Below are 22514 nucleotides of genomic sequence, written 5' to 3'. Positions count from 1 at the left end.
GACCCATACATTTTTAAACTGCTTTGTTATGAAAATGAAAGACCGGATGAAACTCAAATATTTTATTCATATAACATTTGCATCACAGAAAAGCCTTATTTAAATAAAAAAATAAAACATAAAAGGCTTTAATTTTCAAAATGAGCGCATATACAACATGACTACAAACAGTGAAAAAATATAATAAAACATACATTTCAAAAGAAACGGGTATGTACATATACCCAATTACAGGTGTAAATGACATATATGAATATATACAGCATCTAAACCATACTCTGCTCTGGGGAGAGGAATGATCTTCTTAAATCTGAATAATAATGATCAAAAAATTATTCGGACAAAGAAAATAAATATGAATTTAATTTTCAAATAAAATGGAAGATGTTCAATTCTTGGCAAATACTGTGGTCCTTCAGATCCATATCTGGCATTTGGTTACACAATGGCGGCTAAGGACTTGCAGGAAAGGAGTTTTAATCAGCTCTTTGAAATCCATCTTCTTACCTCATTAGTTTTATTAACAGGTCCCTCTTTCATTATGTTGGTTCTTCACTTGTCTTTTTTGTATTAGCGTTATACAGACATTTCAAATACAGTGCTATAAACTGATGCATCCTGCTACCTTTGGTTATCTTATACACCTGTTGGAGAGTGAACTAGAACACATGAAGTGATTAGGTACCAGGAAGCAGCAGCAAATGTCCATCTGAGGCTATATTAAGTAGGATTGTCTCTATGCAGCATTGTTCTATAGGCCTAGTTTAGACTTCTATGGGTTGACCATACATCAAGTTGTGACTGTTCAGTTTCAAAAGTAATTTAAGCTGGCAGTGTCAAACTTCCTCTCCCTTGACATCATCTTGCTCTTGACATGCTCCCACTGCTACCCACAGTGCAAGAAGGTTTTGAAGAACAACTAGCACACTTCTGCTACGTCCCTGCATTCTACCACAAGGAGGTCACAGAAACACACCAGTCATTGAAAAGCCAAAGCCCAAGGCTTTTGGGACATCCAGTTCATGCAAACACTGTTTACTTACAAAATTATAGTAATTTAAAGTAAGTAAAACAGTTCAACAGAGCAAAGGAATCTTGACATACCTTGTTCTGAGAGTGTCGAGGAACAATGGGAGGTACTTGTCAAACAAAATGGTCAGGTTTGCCTTCTCCGATTGGACCTCCCTCTGGTCAATCCAGCTTGTAACTGGAGGATTCCACCCCAGATCAACAGAATTGATGTACAAGAGTCCTACAGAGAAATACAAACACATGGTCATTGTTGATCCTTGGGCTTCAGTGGTAGAAACAACATACAACTATGAGTTATACAATTGGACACACTACTTAAACTCTTTGTCAATGTCATATAACAAGATGCCACAATTGGACAAAACAATTAAGTCATTTTTTTAATGAAAATGAGTCTTGTTGAAGTATTACTTGTACCAAAACTGGAACACATCAAACAGTAATATGATTTCCTGCTCTGGAAGCTGTAGCCGGGGTAGCTGTACAAAGGTGGCTGATTTCAAACACCAGTATCACGACCAGGTTTAGGGGAATCCTTTCATTGCTCACCAATGTAAGCACTTGCAACAAGATATGAAACCACAAGCATTCATTCCAGAAGTTCACGTGAACATATGGTGACAAACAGAATACATAAAGGGTTTGGTCAAGAAAAAGATTGCCCAGTTTGACAATGGCTTTATCTTGTCGTCATCCATAACAGTGTCGAGAGACTCAGTCCTCATGGGTCAGTGTCACCACTCAGCACAATTCATTTCGGACCATCATGGCTGACATTCGCCAGGCCACGCATAATGCTGGAAAGCAGACCTATGAGACAAATGAACACCATTTTCAATTGCTTTACATACAGTATTGTATTACTGTATACATCCCTCAACGTCTATGTTTTGACAAGCAACTTCATAGGTAAATCAACTAGGAAATTATCATTGAGCATTTTTGAAGTTCCAGGTGCATCTCATAAACTTACCATCCTTCCACTTGTTTGCCGCCTTTTGATTTGATAATGCTTGACTAGAGCTGAATTTGAATTTAATACACCATATATTTAAGATGAGACCACATTGTTTTTAATTGTATCACACTAAAAGCCTAGCCTTTGGGCTTTTTTGGATCTATATTCTTTCATTTTGGACATTGTAGATGAAACGTTGCTGCTTCCTCACTTCAAGTGTTGTAGCTCAAACTCACCCCAGTCCACTGCAGAGGTACATGGATGCAGCATTCTATCTACCCTTAATATTTGAAATATTTCTATGTCCTGAATGCATGCAAAAACACAAATGATAAACCCAAAGTTCCTCAGCACAATAATAATGTAAAACGAATATGAGGTTAGCACTCCTTTAAGGCAATGGTAGACATGCAGCTGAAAAACCTAATAAAATACTTTCAATTTTACTTTGACTATGTAGATGAAATGACACCTAACTGAAATGGTGGTAGCAATTAATTACTTTAAAAAGGAAAAATTAGGTGGTTTGTTATTGTCTGCTGAATTTACTTCTTATTGAAGTGTTTTGTTTTTTGTTTTTTTTTTCATGCTAGGTTTTTTAAAACTGGCTGCCCGAGGCCTTCCAAGCTCTTTTGAGATAAAAAGCATATTAGGACCCTGAGAATCCTTAAATAAACTGGGTTTCTTACATCTACGGAGACCACAAAGCATTTAATCCAACAACAGCTAAGCTCCTCATGAAGCGAGGAAACCTTTCCTTTGTCACGTATGATGGGTTCAATCAGTCATCCATCATGCACCTATCCCCTGCTACTCAAAGTAGGCCCATCATTTTGGAAAAGGTTGAAATTGTTACTGTATGGAATGTCACTGTGGGGGTTACAGTTAATAACAGATAACCACCTCACACTGTTACACCAGACTCCAAAACAATCAAACAACTTGCTGCTTAAAGTACCTAGGCATTCATAATTCCAGGACTTTTCATGTTTGCAAGAGAACACCAAAGTAGATGACCTTCTGTTCTATTGTCAACTCCTTACCATTGATATATTATTTATCTATCTATCTATCTATCTATCTATCTATCTATCTATCTATCTATCTATCTATATCTATATCTATATATATATATATATATATATATATATATATATATATATATATATATATATAACCCCCCCCCCCCAACTCAAACCATAGAGGCTTTTTTCCCAGTATTACAAGACATCCTCATTTCTCTGTGGTTTGCTGAAGATTACACATATTTCCCATGGCTCAAGAAGCAGATAACTATGAAGTCTGAAACCCACCATATCCTCCAAATTAGTCTATTAAAGCCTGGCCAAAAGTCCTATTTCAGCACACATTAAATTGCTTCTCCAAGGTTACTCTCAGGAGAGGCTACAGATAAGACATTTATAACTAAAATGAACATCTAAAAATATTTTACCATCAGGCTTATGAATGCTTCAGTACTGAAACACCAGCAACTACTACTTCTGAAAAGGCTCCTAGAGGCAAGTTTTCTGCAGCGAGGTAGGGAAGCATATTAGCATTGCACTGTGCACCGATGCCAATGGCCTGTACACTCCTATACTTCCCCACCCCACCAAAAAATCTACAATTAAACTTTATTAAGGTAATAGTGGATGACAGAGAACTCACATAATATGATATTAAAAAGGTAAGATATAAAATAGTAGGCAAACGTAAATATAAACCTGTTCTAGACATCAGTCAGTATAGATCAAATCTGTGTAAAGACCACAACTGTTGGCAATAACCAGATGCCTTCAGAACAGATTCTGTTAACTGCATGCACAGTAACCTGTCTTAGAAGAGCACTTTCAGACATAACAAAAGCGTGGTCATCTAGAACCAGATCACCTGCAATTACAAACGCAATATTACAATTATTATATTAATATTAGCCATCTACTTACTTTCAGTATGAAGTTGTCTTCAGCCTGAAATTTGAGATCCAGAACAGACGGTTTCATGAACTTCTCAAAATCAAGGTCTCTCTTCCTGGGGATGTCCAGCACAGGGAAAAGATCTACGATAAGTCCCAATCTTGGGGATGTTGAAGCCTCGGAGGGCTCTCATCAGCACCTGGTCTTCACATCTCCCTGGATCCCATCTTTTCAAGGAGACAGCTACCACAAGCACAGACTTGATCACTCGTTAACACCAGTGATAATAGTCCTGATGGGAGACACAGCAATCAAGTTGCCATACGGCGCTCCCTCATTATAACGCAGGTCACTTGGGATACACAATACGAGCGTTGTAACCGAAGAGCATTATAAACTAGGGAGGGGGTGGGGGGGCACAGATGGACAGAATACACATCTGTCTAAAGTACAAAAAAAAAAAAAAAACTCTAATGCACATATACTGAAGCAAAAATATAACGTTGCTTGACTTAACCATTCATAAAGCACCATGTAATCAACGCTATATTTTTTACAAAAAAATAAAAAGGTAACATTCACACTCGATCATTTTAATTAGCCATTTTTAAACTATAAATAGCCTGGCTAAATGTTCGCAGTTCGAAGTGACAAACAAGCAAACCAAGTGAGAGAAAGAGGGAATGGGCTCGTCCCAGGTTCGGTTGCCGGAGCGGGGCTGAAGCAATGCTGAAGCGTCTTGTCACCTGAAGAAAGCTGCAGCTCCTCTCACAGCAAAAAAGTATACACATTAGGAAACCACATAATAGGTGTAATATATATTTAGTTACAAAACGAATGCTGAATAAGATGTCTGTGTTATAAAGTGCCATCGCAGCTTTTCATCAGTTCAGATACTGTATCAAAAGGGAGAGACAGAAATGGAAGTTAGACTGAGAAGTTGTTTACAGTAACACTAGTACTGTATTTACTGTAGAAATGTTACATGAATCACTAGTATAGGGAATAAGGGGACATGCTGTAGGATCGTTATATCCAAGGCGCATTATAACCGAGAGCCTTATAGCGAAGGAGCACTGTAGTCCAGTATTCATTAGAGAGCGAAATCATCGAACTGTTAGCCACAGCACTGCTACAATAACCCTGCAAATAAAACATTGCTTTAAAAGTGAATTAGGAAGCTTGAGAACAGCTGCATGGTCTAGCAGATCAGATTTACTGATTATGTTTGGTGCTTTTTAATTAAAATGTAAATATTTCAAGTTGGAGACTCTCAATGTGTGGGCAATTGTCTTGTTTTTATATATTATAAAACAAAAAAAAAAAACCTGACTGGGTAATAGATTAATTTGATCATTAGTGCAACACTAACAGGGTGATTAGAAAGTAAATTGGCTACTGCCAAAAAAAAATTAAAATAAACATTTACTGCAGAAAAATAACACAAGCATTTTAGTGAATGCCTTTTTTTTTTTAAACTTTGTCTACAGTTTATCCAGAATGTCAATGAAGCAGGTATATAAGTATACATGCACAGGAGTAAAAGAACAGACTTGTTTCCTACTTGCTTGGAAAGCAGTTCTTTACACAGCTGGTACAAGGTGATGAACTTTCTGGCTAACAGTCTGGCCTCAATAAACCCTTCTGCCACCAACATGATTTCACAGATCAGCTCAAAGTCAGGGACCACCATAGCACAGGACCTAGGAGAAAAGCAAGATGTTCCACTACACTGTTGTGGACTGTGCTTTTAAGAGGTACACATCTCAATTTCTATAAATCATAAATTAAATGTTTAAAGGTTTTTTGTTAAGAGACTGTTTCACAATGGCTTCTGTTCTAAGTTTTGATACCAGTGGTTGGGAAATTGTTTTGTAATTGCAGGTTTAGTGAAAGTAGAGTAGATATGCTTAATAATAATAATATAATAATAATAATAATAATAATAATAATAAATAACTGAACATTGACAAAAGTATCACTGCTATTAACAGATTAATGCTTCAGTAATAATTTAAGGAAACCATTTAAAATGTCTGCTTGATTGTTTACATGTCTATTTTAGTTTATAATAATCTACTGTAGGTTTCTGTGAGTCACCCTGAATAGGTAAGAAGAAGCTACAGTGTTGTGTTTCAACCAGTGGCGGATTAACGCACTGGACCATGGTAACCAGTAACCGATGAATCAAAATATAGCAGTAAATAAATACTTTAATATAATATAAAAAAATACAATAATGGATGGATACAATATCCAGGTGTTTGTAAGTAGATCACCTCAGGCCTCTAATATACAAATAAGTGATGTGTGATTGGTCAGATGTGAAGAGTATGTGTGCTGTTGTAAATGGCTACCTGTGTGAACTCGCTAAATAATAGTTTAGACCTGAGTTCATGGATGTAACTATTCAGTGTTAATATAAGTTGCTGGGATTTATTAAATACCTGAAGCAGTAGCGTTGCTATCCCAGTATTTAAAGTGAAATGAAGGTGAAATGTAGGCAACTATAGTTCATTTTTAAATTAACTACGCATCTCATTTAATTTTTTATTATATCGTGTGTCTATTTTTAGTTTTTTCAACATTTAGGTCATTCTCTACTCTAGGGGTACAGAAAATCTGGACAAGGTAACATACTAAACATAGCTATTTTCTCTGGGGTTTTTAAATCACCTTTTAGAAAAGTCCACAGATGCATTTTGAAAAGTTTATTTTTGATTAGATTGTGAAAGCGGTGGTTTATCTTATGCATAAATTGAAGCAATTTTCAAAGTGAAATATTCTGAGCAATTCTGATGTACAATGCATGCATTTAATTTTATTAGTACGTTAATCCAAAAAGGTTGGTTTTTTTGTTTGTTTTTTTTATAAATATCTGTTTACATGTTATCTTGAGAGATATTTGGTTACTTTTTTTGTACCCCTAAAGCAGAGAAGGACTCGTATATCGATATAGTATTATGTCCCCTCTATTTTCTCTATTTGCTTACAAAAACACAAAACACAAATTTGAAGGAAGGTAGGTCATCTATTTTCTTTGGGCGCAGTTATTCACTGTAAAAGGGCAAACCAACAGAGCCCAAGAACAAGATAAGACAGACCACAGCGCCACCCAGATTTATAATTTCCTGATTTTGGGATGACAGGGGTTGTGTATTTGCTACAGTGCAGAGCAACAGTGTTGAAGAAAATGAAGCAAGCCGTCTTAATGCAAACCATCCAGAACGTTCGCTACAATAACGATAATGGGCATTTGGCATTTGTATATATTGTAAATGATGATTGATGTTCTATGAAGACGTAGACCATGATTCCGAGGGCTCCCGAGATCCTTTGTGGTATCAGTCTTGCCTGTTCCTGCGGGACCTGCTGGAGCTCCACTCATTGTCAGATGCAGTGACTGGGTCAAAGTCATCTAACATCTTGTATCAAAGAAATCAAACCATAATGAGCTTTATATTAGTCACGCATATCATCTGGAGCCACACGCCTGTCTACATCGAATGTATTTTAAAAGTTACCAGTATACATCACATTCAAAAGAAGGTTCCACATTGCTAACAATGTATGTGGGCTAAAGACTGTTGTCATGTACCCTAGTACACCACAGTCATCAAATTAAATGTATGATAGCGTTGATAAGTACAAAGAGAAACTCAATTCTTATATTTCTTATAGTCTTTCACTGCTGAATATTAGGGAGTTTTTAAAATGACTGGATTCACACAATTGCTAAAAATTAAATAATGCAGGTAAACTTTTGGCAAGTAAATGTGAATCTGTTATAAAAGACTAAATGTGTTTCAGAACAGAATTTACTAATTGAATTGTGTACCCTACTGTTTTAATACAATTTCAGTGTGTCATACCCGGCAAGGAACATGAGCTAAAATGGTAATTTTAATTTAAAAAATACATAATATATCTAATCTACTGAAATATTATACAAAACTGGATACTAGCAATTGAATCATCAGTAGCCTTGGGGTGTAAATGGCATTTAACAAAACAATCAAAATACTCCTATACAAATAACTTGATTTACCTCAGTGTTATTTTACTGTGGGACCCAGGAGGGTAGGTGAATGCATGTTATTTTACATTTTTAAAAGGTAGACCATTATGCTAATATGCTTTATACCACTGGTGGTTAATATCATTTAATTTAGCACACAATACCTGCTCTCATAACTGGAAAATGTGAATAAAATGATTTATAACTTTTCAGAGGCAAACAGGTAACATGAAACCTTTTATCAATGCGTTCAACGTTAAAAATGCATTGAGTTTTAAAATATTCATACATGACCAACATATTTGACAGATCATTTGAATATAGTATTATATTATTATATATTAAAATTGGCCTGATGTGGAGCAGTGGTTATTTGGATTTGGATTTGATGAATACATCACTGACAATCTTTTAATAAAATACAGAAATACAAGCACTGGCTCTTGATTAGTTATCAGTTTTGAGTATTGAGACCCTTTTACACCTAGTCAGCAACCCACCTCTCTGTCAGTGGTGTGATTACCAAGCAAAGTGCTTTTTGTCATCACCCCAGCGTTGTCTAAGCTGAGACAGCTAAACAAATGCCTGTGAATTTCACAACTGTTAAAGAACACCACTATTACAAAGCTAATGTCTTGCTGCATAATTTCTAGGTCACACTTACAAAAGTGTTTAATGCACATACTGACAATTAGCAGCAAGATTTTTGCAAACAGTAGCCCTCGTATGGCAGTCCAGTTCTATTAGAAATTAACCAGGAAGAAAATCTTTATATTTTATTTATGCGACTCAACACCAAGTTCTAAGTGCAGTTGCCACTTCTAGGTTATAATGGGGACATGGCATGCAAAAGACATTTCATTTCAAGGGTTCCATCTGCCCCATAACAAATTAGCATACCTTCTGAGAAACCATCTTGGCCACCACATCTCTGGCGTGGACATCAATGGTGCAGATGGTCATGATCTTCTGTCTGTCTGCCGAAGACAGCTGCCCAATCAACACGGTGATGAGTGTGTTCAGATGGTTCAGGTCTGGCAAAGGAAATGCCAACCTCTGTTGTCCACCAGATCTGAGTGCATGTTAGGGCCACCTAAGGATAGAGGGTAAAATTTCTAAATAAAAAATCGGCCGACTGAAATGTAAAATGGTATATATATGTCAATTAAGGCAAAAGACTTGCAAGCCGACTACCTGAGACCGCCCTGCCAAACGCAATAAGGATCTTCATTTTTAGGAACTCTCCCAAATGGAAGAATACCAGAGCACAGAGCACAAAGACCAGGATTTGAACCACATTAACGTGACTCACTTTGCACTCCAGGCACTTTTACTAGGTGAGCCACTAGGACCAACACAGCATATCTTTGATTACCTGTACCGCTGAAATTAAAAATACATCTAATTGCAAAACAAAGCTCGCACTGGGCCGATTACTTTGCAGTTGTTATTGTTTAGTTCTAAGTTGACAGAGACTCTTAATTAAAACATTAATAAACCTTGTAATTGTGCAATCAATTTGGTTGCCATGGTTGAATAATTTACTCTGGTTGGGGACTCTTCTCCTGCAGCGGTGTTGAACAGCGACTGCCTATAGCACTGCAGTGCATTGATTCTCAGTCACAGCCTCCTTTACAGCCATTACAATGCAGTTGTGATTTACTTGAGCTGGATAATCAAAGAGCCACTGCTCCCTGGGTTTCTCCTCATAAGCCACAACAGCTTCAGGTCATCTCGTGATGGACAGTTGACCTCACATTGTCCAACACTCTGTTCAGCCACGTCTCAACCTGACAACAAAACAAAAAGAGCGTTTAAAAACCTGACACGGGTTACAGAAAAAAAAAAAAAGTCAGTTAGTTTTACAAAACTAGAACCAAACAGCTCTGTAATACAATTTAAAGCAGGGTTGTTTGTTTTTTTGTAAAATGAACATGGAATATTGACTTTTCAGATAAAATACAAGCACCGGTCAATGAAAAGGACTTCAAAGTACATATTCTACAGGAATACAACACACACTCTATTAAAAAGTACCTTTTCAGCCTTTTCCAAATACATACACAGTGTTTTATGGATAAGCAATATACTTCAAGGATATGTACTGAGCTGCTTCCTCTAACTTTACTAAAATAGGCTAAGCTACTGAAGATACAAAATCCTGTTCCATACGACGACACATTCCTTATTTACTCAACGGAATCAGGAGATGTATTTGAGATAATAATAACTAGATTAAATATTGATTATATGTATATCTTCGACACCTCAATTCGCAGTCTTACATTGTATATAAATATTAAATTAAAAAAAACAGGGACACATTTTAGGAGAATATACAGTACGTGCCCACTGTAGTCACATGGCTCATTGAAGGTAACATATTTATCCTCCTTACTATACATCCCCAGACCCGTTTTAGTAGGGTTATCTTCAGAGTATGTGTCAAACTTAATCTTTGCTGTATTGCCAAACAGCTTGGAAAGATGTCACTGAACCTGTGCAGTAAAAAGGGATTCAATTTCTAAAATACAATATGCTCTTTTATAACTGTTTAAAATGTGACTGCCTGCCACTATTACTAGAAACATGTTTCGGGATCTCAGTGATCTACCTGGATAAAAATAATAACTTTTTAAAACCACTGAGTTTTAAAAACACCATATCTGGGAAATGGAGATATGTGCTTCAAACAAAGGATCTGTCTTTGGATCTGAAGACAAACACACACACACACACACACACACACATATATATATATATATATATATATATATATATATATATATATATATATATATATATATATATATATATATATATATATATATATATATATATATATACACACACACACACACACACACACACACACACACACACACACACACACACTTGGAGCTACTATTACAATGTGAAGTCTGTTTAATTTTAGATTTAGTTTTTTTCGTAGATTCTGTTATTTTGCAGTGTGCCTATATTTCGTTGACAAAATGCCACAGGAGGGACATCCAGCACTATATTTATAATGGTCTGCAACTATAGGGGACAGAAAATGTTTAATATAAAAGAAATGCATCACTGCAGTCATGTCAGTGTCTGGTGTGTTCTGATCAGCATGAATCTGCAGAACAGAGGACTGAAAAAAAAAAAAAAAAAAGGAGCTACTGCCCCCTAGAGGATAAAAACAGTATAACACCACTTCACTACTGCAAAAATAAGAATTAATCAGAATTGTCTATTCAGCATCCTGATCAACTAAACACAGGAACGTTATATGTAACCACTGGGAAGTATATAAATGTTGAACAAATGTTAAAAGGGTTGAACATTTTTCTAGGTCATTACAGGTCAATTACATTGCAGGAATGCCTCCAGTGACCCAAAATGAGTATTTGGCCAAAGCAGTCACACTTCTATATACCGAAATGGTTGACACTCAATGGTTTGTCATGTACACAGCTTTACTTTATCCCAGTCGCTGGGGATAACTCAAGTTTTAGCACTCACGATTTAAGGATATGTTCATGTCATCCCTTTAAAATAGTATATATTTTTATTCAAACAGCTGGTCTTATTACCTGTTTGTTACTTGCTCAATGAGGTGCTGCTTGAACATAACGCTCCATATAATGACGTTCAGAAGGACACATTTAAAGGGCCGACCGCCATCTACTTTCATCCATCCATCAAGAACACTGATGGGCTCCAGACTGCTAACTTCAACGTAGATCTTCTCATGGGAAACGACCTATTTTTTTAACTGATCTAACAAGGGGGGTTGTCTTGGAAACCCCATCTACAGCATGGGCCTCTATTTGTTCACTGGTAAGAACATGCCCACACAGCAAGAACGGTCACATGAACTTTCTATCATCTACATACAGGTATGAGTAATGGTCAAAGGAGTTCCTGTAGTCACAGCTTTTGGACTTGACGTGCTGAACGCACTCCATCATAAACCGACACATGTCTGCAAGGACTACTATGTCTTCCATGACCGCCTAGGAAAAAAAATATATTCCCATTATTATAATCATAAATAGCTAGCCTTCAATTTTTTAGATATAGTATTTATTTCTATAAAAAACTTAAGAGCTAAAAACAGGTAACCATCCTGTTCACACATACTAAAAATCATATAACTCTAGCTATAATTTATTACCAGTTGCAAAGCTTAATGGTTCATACATCAACATACAGTCTGTATATTAATTATAGAACAGGGTATCCAGTTATAGACTTTAACCCTTAGTGGTCCATTTATTCAGCGCTTGTCAGGCTCATCAGGTCCAATTTATTTTCATACGTGCTGTTATATATATATATATATATATATATATATATATATATATATATATATATATATATATATATATATATATATAGATATAGAGAGAGAGAGAGAGAGAGAGAGAGAGAGAGAGAGAGAGAGAGAGAGAGAGAGAGAGAGAGAGAGAGAGAGAGAGAGAGAGAGAGAGAGAGAGAGAGAGAGAGAGTGTAAAATAGGTTTAAAAAGGCACTGCCTAGCAAAAGGACATCAGTACTGCATCTCAGCCAAGCCCCACCCCTTGTTCGCCGTATTCTTCACATACCTCTTTATATTAATGAATAGTGATTAAACCTCTACCGATTACTCATTTTATCACCAAACTCCTCAATAATGCGATCCAAGTCATTATTTTCTTACTACAACATCTCAAAATGCTCTGCAAACATCTGATATTATTTAAGAGCTAGATGCGGAAGCAGTTATCTCCTTTGTTTGTGTCCGTGTTATCTATTACGGCTTCACTCGGCTCCTATCAGTCTCACTCGGTCATTGAAAGGTTTTCTCTGCTTTTTTCGGAGACCTGTGCTTGGCGTCTTTTTGATGATGTCGGACAGGGTCAGGACACCGGGACGGGAAAGGGAAAATTGTAATGTTGGACCTGGTCCGACATGGGACCGCAAAGGGTTAAACCGTGTGCCCGATTTCAGACTGCCAATAAAAACACAACAAAAAATTATGACCAGGTGACTGATCAATAAAGCAGGAGCCTATAGTCTGCGTGCAGCAGTTAAAAAAGGTTTGACTTTTTTGTTTGCTATCCAACCTAATGTAAAATGTTGAAATTTAAGGAAGGGATCCTTATTGAGCTGATAAGCTATTGTGTATACTGTAAAATTATTTGTTTTATTGATTGGTTAACAACGAGATTTAAAGTTTTAAAAAATATATATTTATTATGAAACCAACATACTGACTTAATGTTGTGTAGAATCAATTTTCAGGTATTTTGTATTATAATTGCCTTTCCTCTGAACAAATCCTCCAAGTAAAACATACAGCAAAAAAGCTCATATTTCTTCATTCAAACATTCGCTTTGTATAACTTCATATTCTAATTACAGTACTTAGGCAGCAATTTCACTGCCCACAATTGTGTTTCAAAAGTCATGTACATCAATCTGTAAAGCAGAGGAGTGGTGAAGCAGTGTGGTACATCAGGGTAATGAACCTGTGTAAACCTACCTGACAATGTGGGAAGCTACTGTGCTCTGCAAGCCTCTGTACCAGAGAAGACATTCTGTAGATATCGTTAATGATGCCTTCCACAAGGTCATGAAAGCCATTGCTGCTCCCCAACTCAAGGGAAGGGTTGAACACCATATCTGGGAAATGGAGATATGTGCTTCAAACAAAGGATCTGTCTTTGGATCTGAAGACACACACACACACACACACATTATATATATATATATATATATATATATATATATATATATATATATATATATATATATATATATATATATATATATATATATATGTGTGTGTGTGTGTGTGTATATATATATATATTATATATATATATATATATATATATATTCCTCTCCTCTCATGATCTGCATCTCTTCCACATTGTCTTGTTTATCGTAACCTTCTTTTAAGATCATGAACAGCATCCTGGACTGCCTGGATATAATCCCAGACACCTTCAATATTAAACAGAGAGAATCACAATTAACAACAAACACACAGTAAGGATCTGCGTCACCTGAGCTGCTTTCCAGCAGAAAACATCATTGCTTAACTAACATTAACGTGTGTATTATCTACATCAATGGAGTGCTAACCAAGGTTTTAAAATCAATTTCTTACCTCTTGTTAGCAATAGCAACATTGTCACTGCTCCCCCTTTTTTCTTATACCGAGTATGTTTTTGTTCTTTGCATGTTTTTTTATTCTTTAAATAAAGATTTTGAATACAATTATATAGTTTAAAAGTTGCCGCTTCTTCCCGGTACCTAATCATTTCATGTGTTTTAATTCAAACTCACACCGACTGTCAGACGATGTTACACACACAGAGCACAACAAAAGAGGGACCTGTAATGTTAACAATGTGTATTCCTTAAAAAAATATGCTAGGTTGTGTAGCAATGTACTGCTTGAGTAATAATTTGATGTGCAAGCCATCAACTTGTGCTTGATGGTGTATATGAGATTGGGAGCAATATTGAGTTTAGTGTAACCCAGGGAAAGTAACAGGGTCCATTTCACTTAAGCAAAGCAAAAACAAAAAGCAGCATAATGGATCTTCACCCTGTTAAAATGAATGTGACTGTTGCTTCGAGCCAGGTCATAATTGTTTTTGAAGCCTGTCAGAGGAAGGCTGGGGTGTTAAAAAAAAAAGTGCCTAAAACCTTCAAATGTTCACCATTTAGGTCTTCCAAAACATACAATCTGTAACCCATACTAAACATACAATCTGTAACCCATACTGACCTTGGGCCTCAGTCGAGCAACCAGACTGATTTACCAATCCCATAATCTCCTGCTTGTGATACAACTTTAGGAAAGTATCAGCTGGGCAGATGAAGGAATCACTACCATTTGCGACACCCAGTCTAAAGAATTTACGTAGCTTTTGGTTGTCCAATTTTTCAAGAGGGATATTTGTGCAAACAAAAGGTCAAAATGTAATGACTTTCATGCTTCAGTGGACTTTTGGAACATGGAAGTCACTGTATTTGTTTCTTTGCAAGCAAATCAAGTCGCAGCACTGCTCTGGAGTTCCGCCTCTCTCTTTCAGTGAATACCTGAATCTAAATGCCTGTCACCAGTCGATTCTTGGTAGTGATCCACAGTAACGTTGCAGGACGTACAGAAGAGCTTACCTCCATCGCGGTGTAAAACTCCTGCTTCATCCTGCTTCATATGAACTGCGTAAGATACATGTTTAGCCTTTTTAGAGACACCCATTTTCTCGTTTACATTATGTAGTATTTAAATTTCCTGCCTAGCACTATGCGCATGGAGAATAGTACACATTTTTTCATTCACAAAAAAGGCCCAATTGTACCCTGGATTAACATATGAAAAATAAGCCTTCATACTGAATCAATCAGTATAAGGATTTATATCTATATGTAAATAAAATAAGTCATGGTTTTGGGATAATTCAATTGTAATCATAAAACCAATAACAATTTTGTTCACCCAAACCTGCCTGGAAAAAAGAAATACAAATTTAAACAAATTTAAAAATAATCACATATTTTCAGCCTACCTCAGGATCAAAATTGACAGCAATGAGTTCGAAGTCAGGATCGCGTGAAATAAGTGGCTGTGCGAGATTGTACTGAGATTTTTCTGCAATTGTCTGCATCCAGATATCATAGAGCTTCTGAAAGTTCCTGCAATTGAGAGTGTGAATTAAACACATTGCTTCTCTGTCACCTTCACAAATATAAAAGCGCTTTCAGACACATAAAACCAGAAACTACAGCAAAGGATGTTTAATATCTGCCGCAGCATCCCAGAAGCAAAGCTGACAGAATTTTACAACAGAAGCTGAGGTACGCTGTGTGCAAGAGGTATTGAAATGCACCGTAGAATTTAAGCACTACTGTCCAACACTTGATGAATGGTACTTAATTAAAGACTAGGTCAATTATCTACAAGTAATGACCGCTGCAGTGGGTATTAATGCTATTATAAACCAAACTTTTCTTTTGGTTATATTAGGTCACCCTTTAAAGCCTGTTAGTTTTTAAAGGATACCCACCTGTGGAATAATAACCACTCTACTCTGAACCTGAATCAACAGAAATGTAAGACTATGTAAGAAAATATTTAATATATAATCTTTATTTTTATATAGCGCCTTTCATAGTGGACCACCATCACAAAGCACTTTACAAGATACAAGACTAGGATTCACTTACAACATCTCACCCCAAATATGGAGGTTAAGTGACTTGCTCAGGGTCAGACCTCCTGGTTACAAACCCATTTCTTTAACCACTGAACCACACAGCCAGAGGAACACTGAGGAACATTGTACAGCATTACTGTCCGTTTCTATGTGCTTTTCTATTTCTTAACAGAACGCTGGTGAAACTGAAACATACACAAAATGGTATTTCAAAATATTGTCCTAAAAGCAGTACTATCCATTCTGCACCCCTTTCTAACCAGAGACATTTATCTGGACTGTCATACCAAAGAAACAGATTACAGAGCCCATGTGTCTATGTTGCATTGCTGCCTAATCAGTCAGGGTTTCAGGAGTATTCATCTTAAGCTCTGGAACCAGGGCTATAGCAATCCACAAGCAAGGTAATGGCAATAAATCACACACCTCTTTGGTTTGCTAAGAAGTAACGGCTGCCACCTTACTGCTTCCACTTTGGTACTTTTAATAGTTTGGCAAAGCCTGTGTGCGAACAGGGAGCCTAATCTAATACAAAATAGATTGAAGACCCTTTAGTTTTTAACCTGCCTATTATATTATTTGTTATCCTGGGAGAAAAAGACTACAGTTTGCTGCATTGCACTGATTGCTGAAGCAAACTACACAGAAGACACCTCTTAACATCTAATGATGCAAAGTACATTAACTCAGAGTTTTGTTCTGCTTCTGGAGTTTATCACATTTCATGGGGTTAGATTTTCTAAGCCATTTACTCTGAGAAAGGACACAAGTTAATAATAAATAAATCCAACATTTAAATTTGGAGCTTGTAAGAACTCTTCAGTTGTTTTTTTTTATACATTTCAAAATTGTAAAAGATGTTTTTCCTTTAAAGGAGAGTGGTTCTAATGAAGAAGCAGGTGATTTTTTTTAATGTTCCAAATATAAAAAAAAGTTGTTTTCTGTTCTGCAAACATTCAACTGAAACAAAACACTTGTTACTTCGCTTTAAAACTGGACTTTTAAACTCCCACAACCCATCACCTGTTCAGTTAAGGGCTTGGTTTATTATTATATTGAATGATAGTCCCATTTGACGATCTGTCTCAAGACAGAAAACTGACATTGTGCTGCATTAAAACATTGCTGAGTAACGCAAGTCCTAGTTAAAAAAATAATAAAGTGCTTCTCTTACAAAAACATATTTTGTTGCCAAGTCAATAAAGGAGAAAACATTATCTCAGTGCTCTTTTCTTGTTTTGTCTTGAGTATTTTTTCTCTCTGCAAACGCAGCGATATCAGTACGGTTGTGCATAGCAATCTCCAACATCAACCCTGCCGCCATCAATAAAGTAGAATTATAAAACAAACTCCACTGTGAAGAAAATTTCTTTCAACTCAGCAAACTGGTTCTGCAGCTTTCGCTTTTAAATGGTACAGAATGTACTCCAAAGATTAAATCAAATACTGTATACTTTCCTTGAATGTTAAGTAGCATTTGTGTAGCTTTGAAGCTAATACAGTGCTCGAGGTAAGCTTTATATTTTAGGCACCAGCAGGCTCCTATTTTTTTTCTTTATGGTCGCCAGAAAAAGAAAATGGTTGCCCATAACGGCATTGAAGTTTGTTAAATATAAATGAAAACTATTGTTCAAAATAATATAATCTTAATGTATACATTTAATGTAAACAATAATGCGCATCTCTAAGCATGTTTTATTTGCATAGCCTATATATGCAATACTTTTGCAGATTATTATTTTTTTTTTCTGTGCAGAAAAAACAAATTTAAAAAAGGCAGTCCAAAACACACTTTAGAATAGGTAGTTCTGAATAGTAATGTTACTATGTTTGCTTACAATAACTGCAGTACATGACCCCAGATTTGTTAACTAATGAGCTGAACTGTTAGCATCATGACTGACATCCAGTGTGAACTTTTTGTTGAACACGTTCAGAAGACTCTGAAGTCGTGGGATCAAAATTTGAACTGCATTGTTCTGTAAATTCCGACTCGTTCTCTTCGTTTGTACTGCAGCTGCTTAGAGATTTTGGTGGAACTTTGTTGGAACACAAGAAGGTATTTTTTGCTTTCTGTTCAATGACATTTTATTAATCTTCTAATAGGTTTGTGTGGACCTCTGGGTAAGTTGGTGCACACGCACATAGCTTCGGAGCTACTGAAAACAAACAGTTGTCAGACAACTTCCCTTTGCAACTGACATGCTTTTAATTGTAACAGCCATACACTGTACAAGTCATTTTCCCAAAATGACAAGGAGTTATGTGGTTGCGGGATGCCACTACCATGACTGTATGAAATACAAGTGGCTGTCGTTTTTTGAATTGCCAAAGTGGAGTTTAAATTTCAAGCCTAGATAGATGAGAAAAGTGTTTGGCTGCTGTACAGTTTTGCAATGTTTTGTCCATTTAAACAGTTACTTCAGACTTTCCATACACTGCTTCAGTAATAGTCTTTCTAGTTAAATCTAAGGTTATAGAAATGCATTTTTTTCCCCCACTTGTCAGGCAGCTCCATCATCTCTTCATATTTCTGTATCATTCTTTCCCTCCAATGATTCCATGCATCTAGGTAGATGAAACTGAGTTAGCTTTTAAATGTCTTTTTAATATGTGCATACTGTATATAAGTCTAATGTAACTGAGCCCAACAGCATGTACAAGGGTGTGCAACAGTATTGTAAAGACTACTTAAAAAACACACACACAAAAACTGTAAATTTAGGAATGGAAAGAGTGCTGCATTTCTAATGATACAATTCAATATGGAAAACACAATCATTTCTTAAATAAACTTGATGAAGAGACCAAAGTACTCCTAAAACCTTCTTTGTATTTCTTATATAGTGGTCCAACAATAAAGCAAACCAACATGCCCTTTGTTTGCACCTCTGAACCAATGCATTTAATACAGCCATTGCTACCAAAATGCATCAACTGATACAGATTCATAGTCAATAAACATACAAAGCATACATAATTCAACCCAGACCTAGATACTCACAGCTGAAGTTTCCAAATGGCACACGGGTACATTCTTGAATTTCTTGAGCCCACTGGAACCCACCACCTACAGATGGCTTGTTCTTATTGACTGGTGTGTAGCCTAAACAAAAGGGCAGGAAATACAATGATTGCAAATACAACTATAGGAGTGCGGTACAGAACAACACAAAATGTAGCTGGCATAAAGTAGTCCTTGAATACCCAAATACTAAACCACTAAGCCTCCCAGCCTTTTTAAACAAAATGTGTGTTTTACCTAATTCCGCGTCCTGCACATGCCCATTGTAGAGGATTTTAGACCCATCCAGCTCCTTGTCAAACATGCTCACTAGGCGAGGACATTTATCGTGAGCATCTGCTGTAATCAATGGTCGTTCAAGCAGGCTGCCAAACATGACCAGCAACTACAAACAAAACACACAATCAAAAAGGATCCCAGGTGAGAATAGTGTTCTTATCGATGTGCAGTTAACCCTTGCAGAATGTCCTAAAATTATTATTTTATTCATTTCACATTTCATATTTCTGTCATCCCCGAACTCAAATAAAATGTTTCTGAAGTTAGTGATAAATAACATGCTTCTGTATGTCTAGTAAAATGTATAGTCACATGCATTGCACACATTAATTACATATGCTATTTTCAGTAGAACAAATAATAAATATGTAGAATAAGCATATCAGTCATGAGATTTTTCTAAACACTTCAGTGTTCTGTAACTTATCACTGTCACAAAACTATAGAAAACTGCTTTACCTATCAGGGAAGTAGAAATAAAGGCAAAATGATTGTGAGTTGATGTTCTACTGCATGACAAACAATAGCAGCTGTGACTATAAGGCTGTATTTATTCAACAGTTTTGCATCATCCAAAGCAGAACTTAATGTTCAGGGATTTGGAGAGCTCTGTTATCAGCACAGCTATCACACAGACACTCTCATCAAAGTAACAAAAGGTAACAAATACTAACCTTGAAGGCATGCTCCAAGCCGAACGCATCCTCAAACGCCTGGTTGAAAACTGTTCCCAGGCACCTGTCGATGTCTTCTACTTTCAGCTTAAAGTCAGTTTTTCAAATCCCTAAAAGCCAGGAAAGCAAAGAGGGGGTTAATATACGAATTTCACATCACTTATTGTAATTAGCTTACAGTGCGGTACTGTACAAGCAGCTTTGACTCAACTGTGGAGTGGCAAAAGGATTTGGAAAGGATTAGGTCCCCTTGATCAAACATAATTTTACTCCTAAAGTGGGAGATCAGGTGTGCCCTAAATTAACAAAATAAAAAGTAGTTTAATGGTAGCTACTGTACTTTAAGGCCTAAGTAGGAAATTCAGTGTTTTTTTTTTTTTTATTATTTTTTTTAAAAACAAATTTTCATTATCATTTCAGGTCTTTACACCAATTTGTACAACTTGTAAGGAGTACTTTGTTTTTTTTTTTTTTTTTGTTTGTTTTTTTTTTTTTTTTTTTTTAATTTAAACTTGAGTCTTTTGGGTTTGCTTATTGTCAGCGTTTTGTAGGAAATAAAGTAGATGCAATTCTCCCTCATATATTGCCAAATACGGGACAGGTGAAAGTGGAAATATTTTTCATTAAAAACTAAACTACAGTGATGAAATAGACAGCAAATGGAAGGAACAGTAGACATTATCATAATTTGAAAAATAATTGAAAAACTTGACTAACTCCAGTAGTCAAAACCCACCATGTTAGTGGTATCCAGGCAGTCATAAGTGCGCTCTGTGAACAGTTTGTAGATTTCCTGAAACTCTTCATACATACTCAGGACCTGCTGACTAAGAACCTTCCCTCGGATCCCTCCAAATTCAACCTTCTCCAGTTTAATCATGTCCAGAGCAGTTACCATGAGATCCTACAAGAGACAGATTCATTTGAAAGCACTTTGCAACAGCAAGAGCTCATTTCCATTCTGTACCAGGGGCCTGAGATCGGTTTCATTGCATCAGTTGCTCTTTTGAAAGCAACACTAATACTTTGAGCATCACAGACTCAAGGAAATCAGTGTCCCGTAGCAACAGACTGTCTGTCTATCTTAGCAAAGAGAAGTTTTAATGAGAAAACCATTGCGTTGAGCAAACTGTTCGATGCTTCACGTTGCAGCAAGAAAGATGAAATTGTAGGCACGCGTATATTTGTGCTGCCTCCCTTTCAAGTATAGGTACATGGGTACACAGTCTTACAGTATATAGGTTTGGGGCATTCACATTTTAAAAAGCAGTCCACTCCAACATATTTATCATGCTTTAAAATATTCTTTTGCTGATGGAAAAGCCTGGCACTTTGAATAGACTGTAGCTTACAGAATAATCCCATAAATGTTACCGTTTTGCACTTCAAGTAACTACACTCAAATGTGCCGTTTTGAAGAAACACATCTTATAGTGTCAGTCAATCAAGTAAGCAGCTGATTGGTTAATGACAGGAAAGAAGCCGTTGAAGGTGAAATGACCAAGGAAGTGCAATACTATCTGAAAGCATGGATTGCAAACACAGATTTCTATAACCTAGTGTAGTACCAGATACTGCCTTTATTATAAAAATGCACGTGCTGAAATGTACAGAACGAATGGAAGTTCATAGCGTTCACAGTACAGCGTACTATTTATTGAATGAATTTGTTTGCTGCAATCTTTTTAAGGATTACCAGCGAATTACCAGTGGAGGCACAGGCTTTGTATCTCACACCTGTCAGAGAACAGTATTAAATAAGAACACAATAGCCCTTCTCCACACAACTAGGGACATGAAGGGCTCTTCATTATAACAAGACCTGCACTGATAGTTTGTGATAATATTTCTTTGAAATTCATGCTTTAATATGTGCAGATGATTTCAGCATGTTTCATGATAAATTAAACAATTAATTAATTCAGTATTTGTTAACTTGTAACAACCAATATTCTTTGCAAAATCTAACAATGTTTTACTGTAGTTAATTGTACTTAATGTATTTACAGCTATATAGCTACATTTGTAATGTGGCTACTGTACTTATAAAAACAATGCTTACGATTATTAAAACAATGTTATAAATATGTGTGCAAACTGCATAATCCCTTCTAATATAGTTTAAAATAATCTTAAACTAACATGTGTCATTTTTTTTGTTTTACCTCAAACATTAATATCAATATCTGCACAACTATTACCCTGATAAGCTTATTTAATAAATCAAAACTAACTGCTAACCAAACGTTTATGTCCAATATGCTGATACAGCAATTGCTATTCAAGATATTGTAAATTATTCCTGCTTTTTTGCTGAGGCGAATTTAGCCCTTATATAAATAAGGAACTATAAACTCACAACAGCATAACAACCATAGCAGAAATGTATGTACTTTATTCAAATGAAC

General features: G+C 36.1%; 1 pseudogene; it reads right to left on the bottom strand.

Annotated features, from left to right (window-relative positions):
- The window catches only part of LOC121295925, a 106974-nt pseudogene that overhangs the window by 78864 nt on the left and 5596 nt on the right, over positions 1–22514 (bottom strand).

Source organism: Polyodon spathula, chromosome 20 (genome assembly GCF_017654505.1).
Source record: "Polyodon spathula isolate WHYD16114869_AA chromosome 20, ASM1765450v1, whole genome shotgun sequence".
NCBI classification, from domain to species: domain Eukaryota; kingdom Metazoa; phylum Chordata; class Actinopteri; order Acipenseriformes; family Polyodontidae; genus Polyodon; species Polyodon spathula.
This window is presented reverse-complemented; position numbering and strand designations above follow the sequence as displayed.